The sequence below is a fragment of the Schistocerca gregaria genome, chromosome 9 (genome assembly GCF_023897955.1).
Source record: "Schistocerca gregaria isolate iqSchGreg1 chromosome 9, iqSchGreg1.2, whole genome shotgun sequence".
Taxonomy (NCBI): Eukaryota; Metazoa; Arthropoda; class Insecta; order Orthoptera; family Acrididae; genus Schistocerca; species Schistocerca gregaria.
In genome coordinates, this window is record NC_064928.1 from 120,655,241 (window position 1) to 120,663,347 (window position 8,107).

The window sequence follows — 8,107 nt, forward strand, 5'->3', positions numbered from 1 at the left end:
CACCACCAGCTGACAGTCGGTAACAGTGAGATCACAGGAAGGAATGGAAGAACTACCAGACCGAGGTAGGAGGACTGCAGTCTTGGCAGCAGCATCAGCAGCCTTGTTTCCTGTCAGACTGACATGACCGGGAACCCACATCAGCATCAAATGGCTCCCACAAAAGTGATCAAGTGGAAGCTTTCTTGACCTGTTGCACTAAAGGATGGACTGTGTACAGCACACAGAAGCTCTGAAGGGTGCTGAGAGAATCAGAGCAGATGACACAATTGAAAAGCCTGTGTCGCCAGATGTATTGTGTGGCCCGATACAGGGAGAAGGGCTTGATGCCAATAATTAAGGCACAATCAACACCATGGTCAGTCCAAGAGTCATCAGTGTACACAAAGGTACTATCGCTGAGTTCTGTGTGAAGGTCGAGAATCTTACAGCGACAGATCAAATCTAGAGTAGTTTCCTTACGAAGCGAGTGAATTTAAAGTGAAAGTGGACTGCTGTACAAAGTCAAGGTGGTGAAGTGTTCACATCCATCAGGAAAGTGGCAGATAGTGTGAAGTTAAGCTGCTGCAGCAATAGCTAAAAGCGAACAACAGGGGGTAAAACAGAGAAAAGAGATGTGTCCCATACTTGTGGTCAGAGGAGTCATCGGAGAAGGAGGCACAGGATGGATGGCCTGGCACGGCAGACAATTGGTATGTGTATCCATTGAGAAGAATATCATGCCAGTATGACAGGGATAGTTCTACAGCTTCTGCATAGAGACTCTCAACCAGGCTAGCGTAAAAGGCGTCAGTGGGCCAAATGGATTCCACAATGACAGATTATATTTAGACGGCGTAAGATGGATGGACATACAGAAGCATAAATGAAACACCCATAGTCTAATTTGGAATGGATAAGGAATCAGTACAAATGGAGGAGGGTGGTCTGAGTGTTCCCCACAAAGTACCGCTTAGGACATGTAGGACACTAAGGGACCGGGTACAGCAGGTGGCCAAGTAAGATACATGTGATGACCAAGAAAGCTTTCTATCAAACATGAGCCCCAGGAATTTCATAGTTTCAGTGAATGGAAGAGAAACAGGTCCAAGCTGTAAAGATGGTGGAAGAAACCCATAGTATTGGCAGAAATTCATACAAGTGGTTTTGTCAGTGGAAAAGCAAAAGCCATTGTCGATGCTCCACAAGGAACCCCATTTTCCTGGATAAAGGTCTTCACCAAGACAGAACCTACACATACCTTGAAAATTTTGTCTTTTAAAAATTCCTAAAGGAAACGGACCATGTGGCCTCAGAAACCTCACACGTAGAGAATATGGAGGATACGAGTCCTCCAGCAGGTGCCATATAGGCTTTCTCCAAATCAAAAAATATGGCTATAGTCTGTAATTTGTTTAGAAAACTGTTCATGACATGGGTTGACAATGTTACGAGATGATTAACTGGTGCACTCGAAATCCACATTGTACAGTGGTTAGCAAATTGCTAGACTCGAGCCGCCATAACAGTTGGGCATAAATCATACATTCCATCACACTGCAAAAACAGCTGGTGAGAGAAATGGAATGGAAGCAAGAAGAAAGGTATTTGTCCTTACCAGACTGAGGTATGGGTATGACAGTGGCTGGGAAACATGCTGTCTGCCCAGATGAATAGTATGTATGAAGGAGAAAGTGCTTGGCTACAAGAGATAGATGCAACAACATCTGAATGTGAACATTTTCTGGTCCTTGGCAGAAGATTGCGATGAAATGAGAGCTTGATACAGCTCCCCCACAGTAAAGGTGGTATTGTAGTGTTGACGATTCTGAGAGGAGAAAGGTATCGCCCAAACCGCCTCACTAGTTTCCAATGGAAGGAGGTAGGGTGATAGTGGGTAGAGCTCAAAATCTCTGCAAAATAGTGGCCTAAGGTTAGGAAATAGCAATGGGGTCCACAATGACATCATCTGCTATGGTCAGGACCAAAATTGGGGAATGGACCTGGGCCCCAGAGGACTGTCAGAGGTTGGGCCACACGATGGAAGAGGTAGTGGAACTGTCAAAAAAACTAGTAAATGAAATCCAGCTAACTTTATTGCTATCACGAGGAATGCAATGACACTGCACACACAATTGTTTATAACGTATACTGTTTGCCATCTACATCTACATGACTACTCTGCAATTCACATTTAAGTGCTTGGCAGAGGGTTCATCGAACCACAATCATACTATCTCTTTACCATTCCACTCCCGAACAGCACGCAGGATAAATGAACACCTAAACCTTTCTGTTCGAGCTCTGATTTCTCTTATTTTATTTTGTGATCATTCCTACCTATGTAGGTTGGGCTCAACAAAATATTTTCACATTTGGAAGAGAAAGTTGGTGACTGAAATTTCGTAAATAGATCTCGCCGCGACGAAAAACGTCTTTGCTGTAATGACTTACATCCCAAATCGCATACCATATCTGCCACACTCTCTCCACTATTACATGATAATACAAAACGAGCTGCCCTTTTTTGCACCCTTTCGATGTCCTCCGTCAATCCCACCTGGTAAGGATCCCACACCACGCAGCAATATTCTAACGAGTGTAGTGCAAGCTGTCTATTTAGTGGACTTGTTGCATCTTCTAAGTGTCCTGCCAATGAAACGCAACCTTTGGCTCGCCTTCCCCACAATATTATCTATACGGTCTTTCCAACTGAAGTTGTTCGTAATTTGAACACGCAGATACTTAGTTGAATTGACAGCCTTGAGAATTGTACTATTTATCGAGTAATCGAATTCCAACGGATTTCTTTTGGAACTCATGTGGATCACCTCTCACTTTTCGTAATTTGGTGTCAACTGCCACACCATACAGCAATCTTTTCTAAATCGCTTTGAAACTGATACTGGTACTCGGATGACCTTACTAGGATGATGGTTAAAAACATGGAGAGCATGTCTCCGTTCATGAATTGTATCGTGGCAAGCATCGGTTCGTGAGTTAGTTACGTGTTCCATTCGTCACCCTCATGGTAACCATTATGATGTGGAATGTGTCAAGTGCATAACAAATGCACATATGATTATAATTTTTTTTTTTTTAAAAAAAGCTTAAAATTTTTGCTACCCAATTCCCTTGAATGGCACAAAATGCATATATTTTAGCTATAGATTTATTTATTCCTATTCAAGAATGCATCTATGGTAGAGGAGAAGTTCTCGAGGAGATATGATTTCAATTTATTTTTAGAACTATTACTGCTGTCTGTCAGGCATTTTATTTCATCTGGTAATTTATCGAAAAGCTGTACAGCAGCATATTTTACCCCTTTCTGTGCCAAAGATAGATTAAGTAGAGGATAGTATAAGTCTTTTTTTCTTCTGGTATTATAATAATGAATGTCACTGTCGTTTTTAAACTGTTACATGTTGTTGAGAACAAATTTTATTACTGAGTAAATGAAGTGTGAGGCTGTTGTACGAATTCCCAATGTTTTAAACAGATGCCTACAAGGTGTGTGACTATGTGCCCCACACATTATTCTAGCCACTTTCTTTTGAACAGTCAATACTTTTAGGCCTAAGTGTTGAGTGACACGGAGGGTTAAAGTATGTTAGCTTGCTAATTTCTATAACCTCAAAATTAGCAATTATTCTGGTTGCAAAAGTTGCTGAACCTAGTCACTTTAAGGGGATCCAAAATATGAATTTTTCCAATGAAGATTCTCATCTATATGTACACCCAAAAACATAGTATGCTCTACCCTGGGTACTGACTTCTGTGTTATGTTTATTGAAGGAACTGTACTCTTGCAGTAGAAAATTGGAGGTACTGTGTTTTTTCAAAGTTCAGAGCAAGCCCATTCGCAGAAAACCAATCAATAACTTTTCCACAGACATTATTTGTATCATTTTCTATTGGAGTTTCTTTTACTGGATTAATAATGATGCTTGTATCATTGGCAAACAGTGTCAATTTAGCTTCTTGTTGCAGATAATAAGCGAGGTTTTCACATCAGGGTATTACAAAAAGGTATGGCCAAACTTTCAGGACATTCCTCACACACAAATAAAGAAAAGATGTTATGTGGACATGTGTCTGGAAATGCTTAATTTCCACGTTAGAGCTCATTTTAATTTCGGCAGTATGCACTGTACTTCCTCGATTCACCGCCAGTTGACCCAATTGAAGGAAGGTAATGTTGACTTCGTCGCTTGTGTTGACATGTGACTCATTCCTCTACAGTACTAGCATCAAGCACATCAGTACGTAGCATCAACAGGTTAGTGTTCATCACGAACGTAGTTTTGCAGTCAGTGCAATGTTTACAAATGCGGAATTGGCAGATGCCCATTTGACGTATGGATAAGCTCGGTGCAATTGTCGTGGCACGGTACGTTTGTATTGAGACAGATTTCCAGAACGAAGGTGTCCCGACAGCAAGATGTTGTTCGAAGCAATTGATCGGCGTCTTAGGAAGCACGGAACATTCCAGCCTATGACTCACGACTGGGGAAGACCTAGAGCGACGAGGACACCTGCAATGGACGAGACAATTCTTCGTGCAGTTGACAATAACCATAATGTCAGCGTCAGAGAAATTGCTGCTGTACAAGGTAACATTGACCACGTCACTGTATGTTGAGTGCTACGGGAGAACCAGTTGTTTCCGTACCATGTACAGTGTGTGCAGGCACTATCAGCAGCTGATTGGACTCCATGGGTACACTTCTGCAAATGGTTCATTCAACAATGTGTCAATCCTCATTTGAGTGCAAATGTTCTTTTTATGGATAAGGCTTCATTCCAACGTGATCAAACTGTAAATTTTCATAATCAACATGTGTGGGCTGACGAGAATCCGCACGCAATTGTGCAATCACATCATCAACACAGATTTTCTGTGATCGTTTGGGCAGGCATTGTTGGTGATGTCTTGATTGGGCCCCATGTTCTTCCACCTATGCTCAATGGAGCACGTTATCATGATTTCATACGGGATACTCTACCTGTGTTGCTAGAACATGTGCCTTTACAAGTATGACAAACATGTGGTTCATGCACGATGGAGCTCCTGCACATTTCAGTCGAAGTGTTTGTATGCTTTTCAACAGATTCGGTGACCGATGGATTGGTAGAGGCGGACCAATTCCATGGCCTCCACGCTCTCCTGACCTCAACCCTATTGACATTCATTTATGGGGGCATTTGAAAGCTCTTGTCTATGCAACCTCTGTACCAAATGTAGAGACTTTTTGTGCTCGTATTGTGGACGGCTGTGATATAATACGCCATTCTCCAGGGCTGCATCAGCGCATCAGGGATTCCATCCGATGGAGGGTGGATGCATGTATCCTCGCTAACGGAGGACATTTTGAACATTTCCTGTAACAAAGTGTTTGAAGTCATGCTGGTACGTTCTGTTGCTGTGTGTTTCCATTCCGTAATTAATGTGATTTGAAGAGAAGTAATAAAATGAGCTCTAACATGGAAAGTAAGCGTTTCCGGACACATGTCCACATAACATATTTTCTTTCTTAGTGTGTGAGGAATGTTTCCTGAAAGTTTAGCCATACTTTTTTGTAACACCCTGTATATTAAGAACAGAAAGGGACTCAATCGAACCCTGTGAAACACCTAATGTAATTTCACCCCAGTTAGATGAAGTGGGAAACTTCCTTAAATCACTTAAACTTTTTGCTTCCTGTTCTGTAGATATGACTTTAAACCACTCATATGCTGTTCCATTTATACTACAGAATAGTAATATCTGTTACACAATGTCATAGTTCACTCCAATGCTTTGGATAAGTCACAGGAAATTCCTATTGGTGACAATAAGTTGGCAGTGAAACTGTATCTTGCCGTCTCAGTGGAACAGCATTTTTGAAATCCAAACTGTGATTTATTAAGTATCCCATTACTGTTGAGATGGCTAACCACTCTCGAGTACATTACCTTCTCAGTGATTTTTGAAAAGGCTGTAAGCAAGGATACAGGCCAACAATTATTGACATCAGTGGGGTCCCCTTTTCTGTAGAGAGGCTTGACAATGGCATATTTTCACCTGTCTGGGAAAATACCATGAGTTAGTGCTGCATTGCAGATGTGACTTAGAACAGCAGCTGTAACTCCTCCACATTGTTTTAATACCATGTTAGAGATGCCATCTACTCCAACAGAACATTTATTCTTCAAAGATTTAATAATTTTCCTTATTTCCCAAGAGGTTGTTAGATGAAAATTAACCTGACTAGGATTTCTCAAAACTGACTCACCCATGTACTGCTTGGCTTTTTCTTTTGAACTAATCTCACCAATTTTCCCACCTACAGTTTAAGAAATGGTTGTTAAATAAATTAGCTACTTGTATACTGTTGGTTAAGATGGTCCCATTCTCCTTAATAGTAAAACTACCTACCTCAGTGGTTACTTTTCCTGTCTCTCTTCTAACCTCAATCCATACTGATTTGATTTTATTGCCCAAGTTGTTGATTTCATCTCTAATATACATATTTTTTGATTTTCTGACAACTTTTCTCAGTATGTTACAACAATTTCATAGTGTAAAATTACTTCTGGGTCTTTACTAATTCTTGCTGTCTCATCCACCAAGGGAACGGGACATGGTGCTGTTGAGACGAAGTGCAAGGAATGGAACATTCTGAGGTGGTAAGGATAATGTTTGTAAGGTATTCTACCTGGTCATGACAACTGGGGAAATGTTGTTCATCGAAAGTTGCCAGGGTGGAGCAAAGCCTCCAGCCGGCCTTGAAAAGCTGCCAGTTGGGTTTACATGTAGGTGGAGTAGGTGTCAGCAAACAGATAGCACACAGTAAATGGACACTTGAGTACTTGTCCTAGGGAATGGAACACTCAAGATGAAGGTCAAGCTGGGTAGTGCAGAACAAGAGGTCCAAATGCGAACAGGTGTGCCTGGAGTCTGGTAGGGAATGTGGGTGAACCTCTTGGACAGGTTCTGGAAGAGCCCAAAGGTAATGGTGTACATTAAAGTCAGCAAGCAGCTAAAAATGCATGAGGGAGTTGACCAATAAGCTGGAAGAAGTATGCCCTGGTGATGCCAAATCACGGATGGATGTAGATGTTACAAAGAGAAAAGGTGAAATGAGGAAGGAAAATATGGACTGCAACAGCTTGCAGCTGGCTGTTCAGTGAGTTGGGTTGACTATGGATGTTATCCCGGAGGAGCAGCATGACTCCCCCATGAGATGGAATGCTGTCCTCAGGGGGAAGGTTAAATTGGACTGAAAAGAAATGCAAGAGGTCAAAGTGGTCACGAGAATGCAATTTTGTTTCTTGCAGGCAGAAAAGAAATTGGATACTGGAATTCTAAGTACAGGCCTAATTCCTCCTTGTTGGATCTAATGCCGCGAAATTCCATTTGAGGAGAGTCGTGGTGGGGAAAGCGGAGGAGGGGAAAAAAGGAAGGACTGTCACCTTGGTGGCTGTCGAATGCCGGCCTTTGAATACTCTCTCCCGCAGGGCGCAGAGGCTGGTGGAAACGGAGGGCGACCAGGTGGGGGTAGCATGCAGCACCACCATTGAAGAGGGTCTTAGAGTCAGCTAAGGATAAGATTTGTCTTTGATTGATTTCTGACAGCCTTTGGGACTGGCAGTTGAAGACCCAGATGTTTGTTGGCTGGGGGGACATAAGAAGTGTTCACGGTAGTATTCCTTCTGCCCTGACAGTTGTGTTGCAAGTGATTTCGCTGCTGGAGATGGAGATTTGGTGGCTTGTTGCAAAGCTGGAGGAGAAGGGGGAGGAGATGGGGATGCTACTGTGGTACTGGGCGATTTTATAACTGCAGTGCTGACTTTGAGGTTTCCACGTCAGTGTGGCCATGTCCACATGTAGCGAGGCATTCAAGACTGGTACTGTAAGTGCTAGATGGTAAATCACAAGTGCCAGTGGTAAAACACAAGGCTTTCGATTGAGTGTGACAGGGTAAGCTACTTTTTCCTTCAACCAGGTCTCCTGGACTGCCCGGTCATCGAAATACATGCGACACTCATTGGATGAGGCGGCACAATCTCCATTAAAACTGAACAGCAAGGAGGACGAGGCAGGCAGTTGCCCTTGTGGGCATCCCTACCACATTTTGCAGTG